The 20376-nt window shown below is 36.4% G+C and overlaps 1 protein-coding gene across 4 annotated transcripts in view; it reads left to right on the forward strand.

Annotated features, from left to right (window-relative positions):
• LOC145258222 (semaphorin-5A-like) overlaps positions 1–20376 on the forward strand; it is a 457393-nt gene that overhangs the window by 306655 nt on the left and 130362 nt on the right. For 3 of the 4 annotated variants that reach the window (XM_080116169.1, XM_080116168.1, XM_080116170.1), the window contains one exon: positions 4661–4700. The exons of the other annotated variant lie outside the window; for it this stretch is intronic. The gene's annotated coding sequence lies outside the window, so the exon portion shown is untranslated. The remainder of the gene's footprint in view (positions 1–4660; positions 4701–20376) is intronic. 4 annotated transcript variants of the gene reach the window in all.

Consider the following 20376-nt stretch of genomic DNA (forward strand, 5'->3'; position numbering starts at 1 on the left):
ACTCCTCCGACAATTTTGGATATAAACACTTGAAGTTTTAGATATAGGTTCATAAGACATGGATATAACTTAATAATTTGGATTTGAGCCCAAAACAAATATTAAGGGGTCATAATAGGTGTCAAAGTTTTAAAAAATCGACCGCTTCGGTCTCTACCAAATTACTCGGACAATTTCTGGGCTAAACATTTGAAATTTTGCATAAAGAGTATTCAGAGATAGGGCAAGATTTGTAATCGGTTTGGGTCGAAAATTTGAGTTACATATATACATACATTTATATATTGGTATATTTGCATGTCTGCCTAAAACTTTCGACAAAGGCGACGGATTTTTACAAGATCAGTATCGTTTTGAAATTCGACCTTTCAGACGACAAATATCGAAAGATTGGCTAAAAACATCAATCTCTTCACCCTCAACTGGACACTTTTCTACGGGGGAGGGGGTCGCTTTTTTGCCGATATTTTCGAAAGTCATCCTCTCCTTTCGATGGTCTAGCCTTAATTAAAACCTACGTCACTTCCGGTTTTGCGGTGGTTGTAACAGCAAAGACGTCAGGTTTTTCCCCCGTTCTTTTCCTCCTTTGCAGTACGGGTTCGAGCCTGTCTTCCTACTACCACTTTTGCTCAACATACACCTCCAAACACCCGAGCAACGCCGGACTGAAATGCTAGTAAGAAAGAAAGGTCAGTTTTAAATCAATGTAAAACTCTGCTAAATATTTATGAAGTTTCTAAAGGTGAAATTATAGTACGGTATTAGTGCGAGCCACATCTGGCCATATGCTTTGCCATGTGGATTGCGTTTTTTTTGGTCACAATTCGTTACATGTATGTATAGATAGGTGTGAAAGTGGAAGGTGTGACGTGTTCTTCATTGTGTCTTATGCACACACGTCCCCTTCCCATTTATAGGCTCTCAACATATTTATTCCAGATAAATCAACAAATGCCGAGACAAAAGTCAAAAAGAAGATGAGGGGAACAATATGTGCATCCAACTTGTAAGCAAACTGACCTGTCCGCCCTCAAGCTCTCCCCCGAAACCCTAAGAAACAAAACAAAACAGAAATACAACAAAAAAATAATTAAACAGCATAAAAAAAACCTATTCAGCGAGCCGCACTAGGCCACGGGCACAGCTGCGATCACTTAGGGTCGCCCACCCTTCTTTCTTTTTCTTGAAGACAATGTTGAAAAGCTGTCAGTTTTAGACCCTTTTGCCCCGCTCTGCCAACGCCGACGCCACCTAACTTAACCCCACCCCTCTCTCTGTCTTTCTTCTTTTCTCCCCTCTCTCCCTTAACCACACCAAGACGCTGGCAGGAAACAGACATTTTTCTTGCCAAAGTGCTCTTACTCGTCGAATGGTTAAGAATGCTGGTCACAAATACACACATAATTATGCATGCATGTTTATAGGTGCTTGTATGTGTGTGTGTATCTACTTTATAGGTGTGTGCATGTATATTCATGTATGACTATGTATCTATGCGTGTATTTATATATACCTGTGCATTTATGCATGTGCGTATCTACGTGTGTACTTATGTACACGTGTATATAAATGTATGTGTGTATTTATGTATACGTGTGTATGTAGGTACGTATATATATATATATATATATATATATATATATATATGCATGTCTATCTAAATGCCTATTTATGCGTGTGTATCTAGGTGCGTATTTTATATGCCATGTTCTAGATGAGTATTTACGTATGCAGGTTTATCTAGGCGCTCATTTACATATGCTTATGTACAAGGGGCGTGCAATAAGTAATGCCCCTGACCAACTTCCCATAGAAGTAGAGCAACGAAACTTGGCACAGTTATTAGTCTTTCTCTACATAGGAAGCACCCACGGTTATGCATTTCTTCCATCGTTTGATGCAACTCTGGAGATCGTTTTTGTAGAACACCCCAGGTTGGTCCTCCAACCACGACGTGACTTCATAAATCATCTGGGAAACGCTTTCCTTTCAACAACAACAACTACATAGCTGGGGAGAGGTGAAAGTCATAGGGTGCAAGGTCAGAAGAGTAGGGAGGATGGGGAAGGATTTCATAACCACACGTCCGTGCTTCTGATCTGGCGACATGCAAGTTGTGGACCGGAGCGTTGTCTTGCAGAAGGAGGGTACCTTTGCTGATCTTGCCCCGCCTCTTGATTTTGATAGCTTCCCTTAATTTCCTAAAAAGTGAAGCATAATAGGCTCCTGTAATTGTTGTACCCTTTGCCAGGATATCTGTCATCACTACTCCGTCCTGGGCCCCGAAGACTGTGAGCATGACCTTTCCAGCGGAGGGCTGCACCCTTGCTTTTTTTTGGAGGAGGTGAGTCCAAGTGGTTCCATTGCATTGACTGGGATTTTGTCTCTGGATCATAGTGATGGACCCAGGTTTCATCCTGTGTAATCAGTCTTTTGAAAAACTTTTACTCATCTTCTTGGCACATCTCCAAATTCATCCTCGAGCACTCGACACGTTCTCGCTTCTGGAATGGTGTGAGCAACATGGGAATCCATCTGGCAGACACCTTATGCAAATATCATGAATGATAGTTTCCACAGACCCTGTATTAATCTTGATATCTTGGGCTATTTAGCGAATAGTAATGCGTCGATCTTCCAAAATGAAAGCCTCAACTTGACGGGCAGATGCCTCATCAATGGCAGAAGGGGGCGACCAGGTCTGGGAGCTGTTTCCACAGACTTCCGGCCATGTTTGAATTCACGATGCCAGCATTTTACAAGATCATATGATAAGGCATTATCACCATTAGTTTGTTTCATTTCATTAAAAGTCTCCTGTGGTGTGTGTCCTTTCAAATACAAAAACCGGATCACTGCCCGACATTCAACAGGCTCCATTTCACACCTGACTCACTTCGAACACCTGTAAAACAAAAACCACAATTAGTTCAGAGCTGTAATTTTCCACATTACCCGTAGAGATATAAATCCTTGCACATGCAAAATTTAAGCTAGATCAGTCAACTGGAAGTGGCTCAGGAGCATTACTTATTGCACACCCCGCGTATCTGCGTGAATATTTAAGTATGTTCATGTCCATGTATGTGCCCAGGTTTTTGTAGAAATATGTGTGTGTGTACATATATATACCCATTCTTTTTTTTACGTAAACATTTAGATATGATTATACACTTATAAATATATTTCAGTCAACTAGTTAAAATAACTTGACATAATTAGGCGAAAACCGAAATTTTCAATAAAAATAGGAAAACAGTTCACATAAGTTTTTGTTTGGTAAGCAATCACAGGATATCAAAAATAAAATAAATTCAATGTTAAATAAACGCCTTATAAATTTATCGAAAAAGTAGAGTAAAAAAGAAAACATTAAAAACCGTTTCTTTTTACATTTAATTTATTTAATTGTTAATACCACGTGATTGCTTCAATAAAAAAATTGAAGTTTTCTCCAATTTCATTGAAAATTTGAGTTTTGTAAAACAATATCTCTTGATGACGTATTTTGTGATTAATGACGAATTGAATGAAACATATTCATGACTGTGCAGCGATACCTAAATGCTTATTTAAAAAATAAATAAAATATATTCGTCTTTACTTTTGTATTGAGCACTTTCATATAAACCTGATCTTAAATGGAACACATACATTAAATCCGTAGCCAAGGCCGCTTGAAAAATAGTGGGATCCTACTATCGATCCAGTAGATATATCACTGCTTACGCAATCCGCTATCTATATAAGAGCCAGGTACGTCCAAGGATGGAGTACTGTTGTCACATTTGGGCAGGAACTGCTAGAAAGCACTTATCCTGCCTTGATAGAGTTAAAAATAGACTTCGTAGCCACGTAGAGGATGTCCTTTTCTCTTCCCTGCAACCTCTTTCTAACAGAAGAGATGTTGCGAGTTCGTCTCTGCTTTATCGTTATTTTCATGGCAAGTGTTCGGCTGAGCTCCAATCTATTGTCCTCCCTCGCCAAACTTTCACAAGAAACACCCGTCCAGCAGAAAACACTATCAATAATTTCCCTCACACTTTATCTGTGCCTAAACCTAAACGTAGAAACCATTAGCAAAGCTTCTTTCTTAGAACTGCACGGCTATGGAATTGTCTCCCATTTTCTCTACTTTCCAGCATGGTTGTCTTCAAGTTTAACATAGACAAGTTTTTGATTAGCCGTTCCATATAAGTTAACAAATTTACCGAATTTCCATTACTAACGATTACTATATTGTCCAATTTCTACTGTACACTCTATAACTAATAGCCTCGAGTGGCCTCTTGGCTTTGATAAGTGGTGATGCCTATGTAAAAAAAAAAGCCTTGTTGAACTTATTGGATGTTTGCACCCTTGAACAATACTAACCTAAGATAATTATATATATATATATATATATATATATATATATATATATATATATATATACACACATCATAATTCATAATAATTGTTCATTAGTTTAAAAAGGAATCCTATAATTACTGCGTATGTATTTATAAATATGCGAACCACTAAACTACCTCCAACTCCCTGGCTCTTCTATCATAGTCAGATAACTTTATGCAGTCAGTATAGTTACTTAAGCTGAACCTAGTATGCATATAAAATATAATTTTATATATAGTCTCTTTCCTTTTTTTTTTCTTTTCAGATGTGGAATACGTTGAAGAGCGAACCATAAGGCAAATAAGGTATACGGACATTTTATACAATTCTCCCTGCAGCGTTTCTTTCTTTTTTTTTTAATGAAGCACATATAATAACAGAATAATTAACAATATAATGACCCTTCGCCGCAGAATTTTGTTAATACTGCAATTATAAAACAAACAAACAAAAAAAAATAAATAAAAACAAAAAGAAAAATTGTATTTAATGCAGTAATATCATATCAAATTGCGTTTATGCCTGTGAGGTAGGTTTGTAACACGGTAGGCCCCACGTGACCTCTGCTACCCTCGACCAAAGTAAAATGTTTTTTTTAAGTCTGGGATAACATTTGTATATGTTCTAATATATTAACAGCTATATGTCTGTCTGTCTGTCTCCATATTTTCAAACTCTATCTCACCTGAAACTAAAAGACGCAGAGCAGCGCTACGGATCTCCAATGATTGGCTTTTTACAAGCCGTTCTGTAATGGGCCTTTAGCCTGTTAAAATGGTATTTAAAAGGTAAAAAATGGGTCAGAATTGAAAGACTCGTAAAACATCTTAGTTTATTTAAAATTTGTAATTGGTTTATGACACGTTGGTACAGTGGTAACGGCTACCAGCTTTGAATGCCATAATTTCGGTTTCGATTCTAGCTAATAGCATATAAATACATTTTTTTTACTTTACTTTTGAAATCACGATTCTATAAGAATATATACGAAATCTGGACAAATTAAGATATCCTATTTAAGCGTATTTTACACCCGGGCAAAGCTCCTCCCCACCAGTTTTAGTATAAAATAATAACCAACTTCCGATCCAAAGAATAATAATTATCATTTACTTATGTGCTAAGTAGAAGGTCCTGGATGTGACCTTAAACAATATCCAATGATGAGACCCCAGCTTGCGGGCATGGGAGAGTGTGGAGCCACCCTTTAATTGCCATTGCTCCCAGGTCCACCATGACCCTGAGTTGTAGTACCTGTTAGGGACCCAACTATGGGTAAAATAGAAACCGACTTAAAAAAAACAAACATTTGATTAAAAAATTGTACTTCAAAATCACCTAACTCTGCATTAAATAAACTGAAAAGGTTTTATATGCCGTAAAACAAAACCAACCAACCAACTAAATAGAGTTTGTAAGGAAATATAACAAAATATATTTTACAGGCACTAAATGTGTTGACCCCAGATGGACAGTGTTGAAAAAAGTCGTGACAAGTAGATAAAAGCGAGGGATATTTTAAGGCTGTTCATGATTATATAGGACATGCGTTTAATGTTGGTTGGATAACAAATAAATACCACTATCATTTCACAGATGAGGTGAACATAATTGCACTTACAAACGTCCTCGAACCAAATCTACAACCTTAGATCATTTAAAGTCCTAATGAGTTATTATAGGGTTATCATAATACATGTAAAATTTAATTCACTTCATGTTTTTAGTCGCGTGCAAACGACTCTATAAGTCACTCCGTCGGTCGGTCTGTTAATCGGTCGGTCTGTCCGTAACACATTTGTGCTTTTTGAGCTTTTCTAGGCCTTTTGGCCAAGATCAAAGTGTAGTATGTTCTTACTACATGCTGTACTTATTGTGATATAAAGTGGGGGATCACTTTTCTGTATTAATTTAATGTAAAATTATCACCCACTTTACAACCAGTCAGTCTTTAAGGCATTCAAGTCATTCTCCAGATCATTCAAGTTGTTTTTGAAGGATTCCAGTTATTTTTTAAGCATTCAAGTCATTCTTAAGATCATTCAATTCATCCTTAAGTTCATTAAAGTTATTCTAAGTCATTTACGTTTTATTTATTTAAGTCATTTCAGCCCATTTTTCGGTCATTTTAGTTTATCTTTAAGAATTTCATGTCAATCCTACATTCATGCATTCTTTCATTACACGAGAGCACGCGACTAATGGTTATCGGCTCTGTTTGTTTTTTTTTAAGATAACCGACGATAAGCAAAACTGAGCATGGTCAGTACTAGACGGGTGACTATTTACAAATAACAGACGCTGTATATGATGACACCTTGTTGCTAAAACCGAACTACTAAAAACTTTTTTCCTGATCGATATATGCATGCATTTAGAGACAACTTGAGAATTTAAATTCCAAAAAACACTTCTTGCTGAACCCGGCCAAGGTGTATGTTGCATTGATAATTACCAGGTAGATATGCCTCAAGACATCAACATGATTATAACTGATGCTGTTACGATCGTGTTGCAACGTAATATTCTGTAATTGAAGACGTAGAATTAGTGCATTTTTGGAGGTTCCTTTTCGGGGTGTAAGGTCCTGAACTGTCATCTAAATTTCAGCCTCTGTCCCATCGACGAAATGTAGCACCCCTCTGCCTGTTCTACAAGTACTTTAACGGTGAATGCTCCGAAGAACTGCAAGCACTTGTACCCTCTCGACGTAAATACCCCCGACAAGCGGCAAAATCCCACCCTTTCACAGTTGAGATCCCTAGATGTAAGAGAGCCTTCTATACAAGTAGTTTCTTCTCCAGAACAGCTAGACTTTGGAATTCCCTTCCGGGTTCTTGCTTCTCCAACTGTACTGACATGCAGAAGTTCAAGTGTAACGTGAACCGACATCTTGCTGCCCAACTCCCCACACAGTACCCATGTAGCTTATGTCCCTGGTAGTAGGTCCCTACATCAAAGTGGCAATGTGCCTTGTTTGGGATGAAAATGTAATAAAAAAAAAAAAGCTCAAATAATATCCAACGATTGGCCAAAATGATTAATTCTTTCACCGTCAACTGGGTCTTTTTTTTTCTTAGACATTTTTTGCAAGTCCTTCAAGCCTCGCATGAACGACGTCGCATAAAACAGGTTATTTCGAATGCGCGTGGCATCACAACTGCGGTGAGCGCATCTAAAACCGTTTGCTTTTTTCACCTTTTCCTCTTGCGCGTTACGGGTTCGAGCCTGCCTGCTACTCCTATTTTTTTTTTTTTGTTTGTTTGCTTTTTTGCTTTTTTGCTTTTTTGCTCACACGGGTACTGGCTGCTATTTTTTGTTGTTTTCATTCGTTTTATTTTTTATATTTATTTTTTTTAGATCTTCGGTTGCTCAACCAACCTCCCTTATACATACTTCGACACACTCTGGCAACGCTGGGCACCCCGGCTAGCAGAATATAATCGCACAAACTAATGCGTTCAAAAGATTTGGTTCACAAAAGATATTTTTAATACGTTTCAAATGGAAGTTTGTTTAGAGAAACATGTGTGCTAATAATTTTAGAGTCCTTGTAAGGCAAGGGGGAGTAATTAGCTGAGATGTCGGAGACTTGTGATTCTATAATTTAAGAGCTGTGAATTATATACTCTTCTGAAAAATCGTAATCCTCACTTCCTCACTCAATTTCACAAACTAAATTTGATTGAAAGTTATTAAGTGTTAATGTTCATTTGTTTTTGTACTTTTGCAAAGTTCGGTGGAAAATGCTAGAGTATTTAAATAAATAATTGTATACATTTTTTTGCTGATGAGCAACAACAAATATTAAAGAAGTGATGCGTTATGTGCAAGTGTCTGCGTTAGTATAAGAGTGCTTAAGCTTATGACGGTGTATGCGTGAGTTGGGGATTTTATTGTTTAACTACTCTAAGCGCGACAGTTCGGGCCAAGATCAAAGTTATGCATCTGTTCTTCAGATGCTGCACTTCAATTTTTAGTACTCTCTCCGGGGAGGAGAACTCCCTCACGACTGAGACAATTTTTATTTTTGTTCCTGTTCTCCAGGTTAAAAAAACGACTCTGGTGTCTAATTCTGTCCAGTGGCGAGGCATTGTAAATATGTACTTTAAGCGCGACAGATAGGCAGGGGTTGCTAAGGCAAAGCAGATGTTAATTCTATTGCGGATTTTACATTAATCTCCACCTGGACTGAAGACGGAGAATGTTAATAATTTAGTGAAATGCGGCTGATTGCTTTAAATGCTTTTTGTTTGTTTTTACTAATGCAGGCGGATGAAGACGTCGAGCTATATACGCTGAACCAAAGTGTTAATATCGGCGCTCGCTAGGCGTACAAATAATGGAAGCGTTACACATTCATTCGACTTATACAATTGCTGTTATTGACGAAAGCACGATGATCGTTGACAGGGCTGCACTGATATTGACACTTCTAGACTCCTAATATTAATAGGCCGGCAAAACTATGACTACTGTAGTACCTTAAGGAGTCTATAGAAACATTTACTATTGGAGAATTCCTTGGACACTTCTTGAATTGATTAAACTGGTAAAACGGTGACCATTTAAGTATCCAACACTTTATTAAGACTGTAGGTCGATGACTCTTGCGCAACTTCAGATTTGAAAGAGCAGCTAAAATGATGAGCCCCTTTCGAATCTTCAAATTATTAGGACTGAAAAACGGCGATCCTTATAAAATTCTAACATTGATAAAAGTATGAAACGAGTGCTCCTTTAGAAAGCTTAACCTTGAAACAGCTGCAGGACGGTACCACTAGTGGAAGTTCTATCAATAACGACTTAACTTAAATCCTCAAGGACTTTAACTTTGGAGATGAGGGGAAAGTAAGTGCGCTTAAAAACGCCATCGAAACATTTCTTTAGGGAAGGGGAAATTGTGAAGTGTCGTACCAAACACTATAACCCACGTATCGCCTTTTTACAAAAAAGAAAAAGAAATGTAGAAGAGTTCGAGCGAATCTATCAACAAGAAAGGAGTCGACGTTACTTTCATGTTCACAGACACTTATATATTTCAATGAAAAGTGATTTTGCTTTTCGCTGAAAAAGTACCATAAGCATGTTCTAAATAATAACTAGTGAGACCTGTGGAGATTCATCAGGGGACTCATTCATATGTATTATATTGATGTTGGCATTCTGTAGATGTTCAGCGTAAATGGAAACGCTCTGATATTATTATTATAGCTGTTTTATTAAAACTGCTAAGCTATTTATCTAAGCTAGCAGGGATGCCCGGCGTAAACCGGTCGTAAAGTACACTTAAGAATGATATTTTAATTCCTTCAGATTTCGTAATGATTAATATAATTAATATTCTATCGATTTTTGTATTATAAAATTGCGATTTAAAAAAAATATCCATATGACTTGGATGCAACAGTTTGAATCGAAACCAAAACTTATGAAGAATTCTTAGTAAAATTATTTATATAAAAGTAAATGATTTGAGTTCCATCATCGATAATTGAAACCGAAACTGAAATTTATGAAATTTTCTTGGTAAAATATTTTATTACAAGAAACGGAAGTCCATAACAATTACACGACAGTCACTCGGATGTAAGCGTGACACAAAATGAATAACACACATGCTATCCTTTTAATAGATGATAATAATAACAGTAGCAGCAATAATAATAATAATAATAATAATAATAATAATAATAATAATAATATAAACACACTAGAAACAATCTCGAAAAACTTGAAAAAATAAACATTGGAATCAAAGGGATGGCTGAGAAGATAAAAATCGTTGGATAACAATAACGAGAATCGCTGAAAAATTAGAGAAGCTCAAACAATAGAAACTGCTACAGAATCAAAGCGCAAAGTCACACTAGTCGGAATCAAGAAAACTGAAACTATATAATTGTAATGTATACCCGTTCTCAAAAAGTGCCGACTTCAACTGACACCACAATAAACAGTCGAGGGGGTTCAAAAACTATGGAAAGACGGAGGAAGGAAAGCACTAACCAGAACTCCAGTGGATATGGGCAGAGAAGACTGAGACCTGGAAGCGGCTTATTGGCACCAACATTCTAGCATAGACCAATGATCACTCCCAACAATAACGTAACTTACGTGCAAGGTTATTAAAAAGAAGTGGAGATTACTGGAATTCCGGGGAGACTTGTCACTCAGATTCGAGGGAAGCCAACAGTTCGTTCTCAAAGATAATTATTTGATCGCTTGTGTGTAAACCTTTAGTGGGTAGTAGATGATGATGATGATAATAATAATATTAATAATAATAATAATTAATAATCTATATTTTATATTAGAATTGGGATTTTCGAATGCCTTTTATTTCTTGCCTTTCCTCGCTGTACGCGTTCGTTATAATCGGTGTTTATGAATATAACAGACTTTTATCATCGCCCCCCCCCAATCAACAGAGATTAGAGCATTTCCGTAATTACTTAGTCTCTATCGACTGCGGTGTAATGATTTGTTGCACATCTATAAGTTCTACCCTCCCCGGTCTCGCCTTCTCTCTTTGAGAAGAGGTTAATTTATCGCTAATCGTCTGAGACGCCCTGACTGGAGAATACCCGCGTGGCTGCCCATGCACGTATTGCATGTCAGTGCCCCTCCTCAGGAATGCCGCCTTCTCACTCCCACTTTCAATTTAATTCAACTCTGAAACCGGAAGCCATTGAAAAAATCTGTAGGCACATTTGGCCAACCGACATGATGCCAAATAATTTTAGATTAATTCACCTAGGATTATACAGATAATAAAGGCTATTTAAACTGGTTAAAAAGAGGATTGCTCAACTGTGAGCAGTAGAGATTTATAATGGCTGCATAAGATCAACGTTTCATGACCAATGCTTTTAAGATGAAAAGTTCCAGCAATAACTACAAATGCCATACAGAAGTAGGGAGTTTGAGATACCTGAATTCAACTGTAAAATTCTGCTGGGGGACGGCTATTAAACGAATATGAAACCAGTGGAGTAAGTAGATATATCCACTTGGGCATCTCAGATTTGAATATAAAATAAGGCAGCGAGTCCCGGAAACTTATATCAGAAAGAACGGTCGGAAATAAGTCATACACCATCCGTAACGATTATGCAATTCATACAGCTACGTACTTAGAAAATGTCGCACTATTCAACCTGAAATGGTAATTTGGTAAGAGAAAGAAGAAAATCTAGTATAAGTTTATATCTCCAATGATGCTGGGTTGAACAGGACCGAGAGGGAAAAGATAACGAAATACCAAGGTCTTATGTATGACGGGAAAAGCAAAGAGAATCTTGAAAAGATCTCCCTCATTCCAATAATTATAAGAGAACCGGACACATGAAAAATAATTTCAAAAATTACTTGGCAAATACACCCGGTGAACCAAGTGCAAGAGTAGAAAGAGTAAACAATTTCACTAAATGTAAGGTTAGAATTTGTTAAAGATCTCTAGGTGGGAATGTATTAGATAGCAATTGAATGTCTGGCACCCTGTAGGATTCCCCAACCTCAGCTAGGGAAATGATTAGAAAACTATAACAAAAAAAAAGTATAATACGCGTGAAACAGAAAACCATGTTGTGAATGTTAAATGTATATTTCTTTGCTTTCTTGAAAGGGACATAATTTTAGTGCATGTCATTGTTTCGTATTTCCATGTTTTCATTCTTGTTTTTCAAGAACAGAAAAAGAAACACCAATGTCAAATGCACTTCCGGTGTGACGTCAATCCTACTCGATACAAAATTTAGTAGTCAAGTTCTCTTAAGATTGAAAGCATAGCCTCTATCGTTTTCTGCCCTCACTCGTTCCCCTCGCTATCAACCCTTTTCCCATTTATCTCGCTATCGCTTTCCTCTCGCGCCCCATCTTCTCTCGCTTTTCTCCTCACCTTTGTTTTGTCCGATTTTAGTTCTCCCCTTGTTTTTTTTCTCCCCATGTTTTCTTTCGCCCCTGTGTTTCCTATCTTCCGCTTGTTTCTATATCCGTTTTTCTATTCTCCTTTTTTTCTCGCACTTTCTTTCTTCTACCTCCCAATTTCTCCTCTCATTTCTTCTCTACTCCCTCTTTCTCCTCTACCCCCTTTCTTCCTTATCCCTTTTTCTGTTTCCTCCTTTTTCTGCCCGTTCCCCATTTCCTGTTTCTATTTCCTTTTCTTGTTACTCCCCTCTTTTCATTTCTCCACCCTATCGTCTCGCTCCCCTTTTACAAACTTGTCTTTCCAACTCGTAATGCTTATCTAAATGGTTTTATGCTTTGCGTCATCACTTCTCCAGCAAATCCACCGTTTAAGGGTTATTTACTGCTACACTGAATGGACAGAAATCACGATCATATGATGGCACGTGCCCAAAAGTATACTGCTGTTGTCATTTTCTTCACAGCTAGATTTTAACGAACAAATCGCGTCTTGTTGTCGCTAGCAAGACACTTGACCACCAACCCCACCAGCTATGTGATTAAGTATATTCATTTAGTAATTAATATCATGGTTTATGCGGGCTTTTTTTATTCTCTAGTCAGAGGAAAAATAATAGATTCGGAACCTTGGAATAATATTTGGAAGCATTTAGAATTGAGTAGCAAGTCACACACGTTTGTGAAAAGCAAAATGGTGGCGCCAAGACAGCAGGATACAGCAACAAAGCCTATTGTAAATGCTTTGTGTATGAGATTCAAAGTTCGTTTCGGTGTATTACATGACTTAGTCAATGAGTACATTGTTCCAGACTAGCGTAATCACTCGTTGACGTAATGCTTTTTCCTTTGTTCGTATTTTTGGTTGGTTTATATGTGACCGAAGTTACGTAAAAATGTACAGGGTCAATTTGTTTTCTCTCTTTTTTTTTTTTTTTTTTTTTTTTACTACATATCCCTTTGTGGGAGTCATTTATAACTAATTTTGAACGACTGAACATTTGAAAGAGTTATACCAAATGTGAAGCTCAATGTATGTTTAACAATTACATTAATATTTAACTAGCGGGACCTGTGGAAATTCCACAGGGGACTCATTCATATGTAATATATTGATGTTGGCATTCTGCAGATGTTCAGTGTAAATGGAGCCGCTCTGATATTATTGTAACTGTTTTGTTAAAACTGTTAAACTATTTATCTAAGCTAGCACGAACGCCCGGTAAAGCCCGGTCGTAAAGTGCGCTTAAATATGATATTTTAATTCTTGCATATTTCATATATATTATTATACAGTTAATGTTCTATCGATTTTTATATATATTAAAAAGTTGCGATTTAAAAAAAAAAATGTCCATATAACTTGGGTGAATTAGCTTGAATCGAAACCGAAATAAAAACTTATGAAAAATATATATGCATATATCTATATAACTTGAGTTCCTTCTGTCATAATCGAAATCGAAACCGAAACCAAAACTTATGAAGAATTCTTGGTAAAATTATTTATGACAAAAAATAAAACAACAATTAAACGACCCGGATGTAAACATGGCACACAAAAGAAAGCACACGCTATGATATTGATATATAGATTGATGATTACAGCTGATTCGTTTTCCTGCAATTAGTTCGTCATCTCCAAGTGATGTTCCGCAAAGCGAATATCTTATATGTTCTATTGCTGTGATTGGAATAGTGGACCATATTCTGTATTAAAGTAACGTTTCCACCGCTATCTGAAACGCCACTTAAGATTATGCAATGTAGTCTGGCAGGGTGTGCTCATCAGTAAGACAATAATGAAAGCTGCATGTCCATCATCTACGGAAAACCTCTTAATACAGAAAACACTTCTATGGGTAGGACACCGCTGTTTTATTGTTAGTTGTGTAAAAGAAAGATGCTTAAGGAAAGGCCCAGAGTGTAACATAGCGCGGGCGGCTACATGCAAGTACCGAGCCGTGAGCGAAATCACTTCACAGTAAGGGAAAAGATTATAAAAAGGGAGAGAGCACGTTCGAGAAGACGATCACGTTTATGATTACTATCGTGTCAGAGACGTCACAGACGTAACGAGAAATCACGTGTGGCGGGAGAGTGAGGAAATAGTGTGGTTGTTTAAAAAAATGTAGTCAAGTTATTACTTTTTCTGTGTTTCTTACAACGTAGATAGCATACAACGTGTGAGTCTCGTATGTAAAAGTCTGTGTATCGTTACAAGACTAAGATTCAAGAAACTGGGAAGAACAAATACTAACACCAACGATTATCAAGGCAGTGCGAAACTTGTATCAAGTGCAGAGAAATAGGATTCTGACATATTCGCATTAATAAACAGCCATGTATTATTACGAATTTAAATATCATGTAATTTAATTGCATATTTTTTATGGTTTTACATAACGGGATTGCCACAAGGTCAGTTCTAACATATTTTGAAAGATAGACAATTGGTTTTCAAGCTTTCTTTGAAGTAATTATGTATACAAATCTCCTGCAGCAACGATAAGGTCACAATGGCAGTTCAAACTTCAGAATGAACTCCTTTTTGTATAACACCGTAACAACAATCTAAGATTGTTTTTTATAGAAAATATTTTTGACAATGCATGAAGCCATCTGATGTAAGAAGCCGAAAAGAACAAATGTAAGATGAAAATAAAAAGTAATTTAACCAGTGTGGGGTGAAAAGATTTCGACCCAGAAAACAGCAATATTTTCGGCGCTTCTATAGAATTGGGACGATATTTTGTAGTCGATAAATGGAGTGTTAAGATTAAAAAAGGAACAATGGTTTCGTCTGATTTCTTTTTTATCAATTCTAATAAGTGCAATCGTAGCTTCGAAATTATGCAGTCGGAATTACCTGAATATTATTGAATTATTGAAAAAAAAAAAACTTTGTGTTAGCAGGTGAAAAATTGCCGCTATTTCATTTAAATCAAAATGGAAAATTATCTCACATTATATTACTCTCCTGTGTCTTCCCCTGACCTGAACCCGATGGACTACTTCGTTTGGTCATACGTAAGCAACATCACCAACATGACCTCTCACAACACCAAAGCCATCCTAATCGGCGCCAACCGCCGAATATTCGTCGAGTTCCCGTCAGTGCTTGTGGAAAAAATATGAACCCAGTTCCGGATCCATATCGAGGCAGTGATTGATGCTGAAGGCGGCTACATCGAATAGGTGTCATCTCTACTACACAATAAAGTTACCTGAATTGATTTTTCGATAAGTTTTAAAAATAAAACTCTAGTCTTATTTTATTAAGGGCGACACTTTTATCGTTCCACGATGTAATTAGATATTTCCATTCATTAAATTATTTTACCGAAATTGTAAAAATTGTCTTTACAAGAAGACCGTAACAGAAAGTAAAATGATTCCTTGTCAATTCCGAATAGATTCTTGTATTATGTGAAAGTTGTTCAGATGAAGCTCTATTATCTCCGCGGTTTGTATTTTTCAACGATGGTGGAGGAATGTTGTGTAATCAAAATTCCATCATAGCTTTCCCAAGAGAATTTTCATTCCATTTAGTTGTCAACAGTAAAATTCCATGCAGTCAACTCTTTCCAAGTATCATTTTCCTCTTTTTGAATTTATTTAAGATCTTGGCTTCATTTTCTTTATATTCTTCTTCAAAAGATGAATTAGATTTCCTTTCCCATTTGTACCTCTTTGTTTCTTTATACGTTCCCCCTTTCTTTTCTCTCATCTTTTTATTTTCTTATCGTCTTCACGCCCTCTCTCTCTCTCTTATCGTCTTCACGCCCTCTCTCTCTCTCTCTTATCGTCTTCACGCCCTCTCTCTCTCTCTCTTATCGTCTTCACGCCCTCTCTCTCTCTTCGTCTTCACGCTCTCTCTTTTTCTAATAGTCTTCACGCTCTTTCTCTCTCTCTCTCTCTCTGATAGTCTTCACGCTCTTTCTCTCTCTGATAGTCTTCACGCTCTTTCTCTCTCTGATAGTCTTCACGCTCTTTCTCTCTCTAATAGTCTTCACGTCCTTTCTCTCTCTAATAGTCTTCACGCTCTTTCTCTCTCTAATAGTCTTCACGCTCTTTCTCTCTCTAATAGTCTTCACGAACTTTCTCTCTCTAATAGTCTTCACGACCTTTCTCTCTCTAATAGTCTTCACGACCTTTCTCTCTCTAATAGTCTTCACGACCTTTCTCTCTCTAATAGTCTTCACGACCTTTCTCTCTCTAATAGTCTTCACGACCTTTCTCTCTCTAATAGTCTTCTTTTATGGCTTCGTCTTCGCGCGCTCTCTCTCTCTCTCTCTTTATCTTCATGATCTGTCTCTCTTCGTTTTCTTTTTGTATTCTCCTTTCCTCTTCCCTCCCCCCTTCATGTTCTCTTTCTTTTTCTTTTTCTATATCTCTCTTTCGCTTTCTTTTTCTACATCGAACCTCTTTTTCTACGTCTTTGTCTTCTTTCTCTCTATCTACATAATTTCTACATTTTAGTCGTCTATTTGTACAAATTCGGCCTACCAATAACTTATAGCGTATTTTCTATGTGCGTTGTCCTTTCTTTCTCGGTCTGGTCAGCGTCCCTTTTCGTCAACTCCCGTAATTTTTTTTTTCTTTCACATCTTCATCTTTTTCACATCTTCATCTTTTTGTTTTCTTTTGCGGTTGTCTTTCTTTGTCGTTGTCTTTATTTCTGTTTCTTATGTGTCCTTTTTTTCACCGATTTTGCTGGGTTTTTTTTCCTTTTATTTTGTCTTTTTTTTTTTTTAAATATTCTTCCACGTTTTATTTAATCTTTTCTTATTTCTCTTCAACCTTTTTCTTTTTTCTTCAAACTTTTCTTCTCCATTTCCTGCTTCTTCTCCCTTATTTTATTATTTCTCCTCCTTTTCTTGTTTCTCTGTCTTCGCCCAGGGGACATTTATGTAAACACATCTTTTGTCGTTCTCAGACAAAGTTAATTGCTTTACATAAAAGGTCACTGTTCACAAATAAAGCCACTCACAACAGGAATAACTTGTTAAGAATTCCGATAGCAATCACTGTCGGCCATTATCCCTTTTCCCCTTGCCTCCAATCATTACAATCGGGATCCCATGCTTCTACAATATGTCCGACTTGCTTGTAACTCTGGTCGAGCCCCACTTGGCCACCTTCTAATACGGGCTCGAAAATCCATAGAAGTCTCGTTCGTGAAACCAGTCGACACATTCTACTTCTAACCACAAACATTGAGAAGTATACGTATACAAATAAATTTCATTGACAGCCAACCACTGGGGGCACTGCAGATGTGCTAACTAATGTAAATACTCGTTTTGTTGTTGTTTTTTTGGGGGGGATTATTTTTCATTTTTTTTTTACAAATGAGGAGATAGACGTATTTAAAGTATATTTGACCCATATTGCTAAGTACGTTGATTATTTTGTAAATAGTTAAGGTTAACATTCGTATTCATGCCTCTTCCAGCAATATTAGCAAATAAATGTGGCCGCTATATCTTAAGATATTCCGTCATTTATTTCGAGCGCCCGTTTTCTTTATATCACACCTCTAAAAAATGTAATAACGCACAGACTATATCTTACAAACGATTAATCTATATATTATGTAAATATAATGTGCATATATGTGTATACTGATATATATATATTTACACCTATATATTTGTATACGTGCACATATATGTATAGATGTGTTTAAAGACCTGTGTATATATACGTTGCTATGTGTGTGTACGTAAATGTGTATAAAAATGTTCGTATATCTAAGTTACCGTGTGTAGGTATGTGTGTATATATGTATGTCTATATACATGTATGCATACCTATGCGTATATATATATATATGTGTGTGTGTGTGCGTGTACGTGCACACACACACACATTACGTACATATACATGTATATGTGTGCATCTGCATATATATGCCTGAATATATGTGGATGTGTACGTGCATATCCATGTATGAATTTGTAAGTTCGTGCATTTACATATATATATGTGTGTGTGTGTGTGTGTGTGTGTGTAGGTGCGTGCATTTATATGCATTTATATACATATAATATCTATATAATGTATATATCATTAAATACTACATATTGTGTGCAAATTTTATGTTTCATTGGTTTTAGGCTTATTATTTTTTTTAATTAAAATTGGAGCTAGCATATAAATGTGCTGCATTCGTTGTGTACTCTATTACTTTCGGTTCGTTGCCAAGCCATCTTCATATTATTAGGTATTCATAACAAACTAAAACATTCATGCTTAATTAACCTTTTGCCAGTAACCACGTGATAAAATATAGTTTTAATAGCATTTTGAAAGGATCCGCAACAAATATGCAGACAGGCGTCATTCGTAATATTTCACAAAATATCTCTTTAAAATACTGCATATATATATATATATAGAGAGAGAGAGAGAAAATACATGACAAAAAGTTATATTCCAAAATTCATGATGTTGACCCATCTCATAATTTAATCCTTAAATTCAGTTGACTTATACAATTCTTGACAGTATCTGAATTAAAGTAATAAATAAGATGTTCAACATCATGAATTTTGATAGTAATTGTCTGTATTTTTTTTTTTTTTTTTTTTAGATGAGTTGTTTTCATTGATTGAGATTGTCGGACTGACTTCCTCATCTTGGTTGTTATTGTCACAACGTTTCAGCCGTTTTGCCCTCCGGCCTTCGTCAGGTGAACGGTTTGTTAGGAGTCTCGAACCCAACCCTTTATTATTATTACGGGGGTACCGTGTTCGGACTCCAGCTAGGCTTTGGGGCATAGTTGCTGATTCTCTGTTTTTCAATGTTACTTTTTCACTGCCTTCGTTCAGGATTGAACTCAGCACCTTTGGGTAACTGTAAACTTTGATACAACGTCTAGCACCACTCGGCCATATGTCACTAGATGAATTTTGATATATATCTTTTTGTCACTTATTCTCTATATTGCTCTGTAATTTCATTGAGCTTCTTAAATAAGGATTGATATATAATAAGAAAATATATTTCTACAGAAATATATAAAAGTGTGTGTGTGTGTATATATATATATATATATATATATATATATACACACACACACACACACTTTTGTACCCCCTCCTCTTTATCATTGATATCTATCGCTTTGGCTACTTATCTCACTCCACCTATTATTTTGTAAGTTATATCCGCCCTCTGTCTAGACATGGTTAAAGGTATCTATGTTAAAATTACCGTGGGCGTTAATCTCAAAATTGACCTAAAACCTAGTTTAATCCCCTAAATATTGTTTAAAAATAAACAGCTTTTTTTTTCTTTTTAAAGATTAAATAATGTACAGTTATATAGTGAGATATATATATAGGCACCACGTTAAAATCGCCGATAAGCTGTTCAATATGTAAATCTCATTTGCCCTATTAAATAATCCTACGCTTGTGGATTCTGGATTTTATTTTTTCTTTGTATCGTCTGTTACTCTTGATGTATTGTAACAATCTTTTATAATACGTCGGTTCAAAGGTTTTTTTGCCAATTATTCTATAACTTTTAAAATAAAAAGCTGTGTTTTAGCAATTATTGTTCATAAGGAGCTTCCCTCTCTATGCTTTTATTCGAGCTGTCAAACAATGCGTTGCTTGCTAAATTTCTTACGTTTTGATGTGAAAATATTATTTAAACTCGTATTCAATCTTCCCTCATGACGTTAACCTAAGATCATCTGGATAGTATAGTAATCAACGAAATAAATGATAATCCGATGGAGCTAAGCCAGGAAAATATTCGGGATAGGTCAAGTTTTCCCAAACAAATTCTAATAATAGATTCACAGTTAGTAAAGTTGCATGAGGACGTACGAGGTGCGTTCAATAATTTTCCAGGCACGTACTTTTACTGATAGTACGCACATGAAACTCTAGTCCCTTTCGAGGTAATCTCCCTCAGTTGCAATGCAACAAATTCTGAAACGCACTATGGAACTCCTCTCGTGTAAGCGTGTCAACGACCTTCGTGACAACCTCTTTCATCTAAATTGTCTCCATAACGACAGCCTCTAAGGGTTTCCTT

Source organism: Euprymna scolopes, chromosome 33 (assembly GCF_053919585.1).
Source record: "Euprymna scolopes isolate OS-2025 chromosome 33, ASM5391958v1, whole genome shotgun sequence".
Taxonomy (NCBI): Eukaryota; Metazoa; Mollusca; class Cephalopoda; order Sepiida; family Sepiolidae; genus Euprymna; species Euprymna scolopes.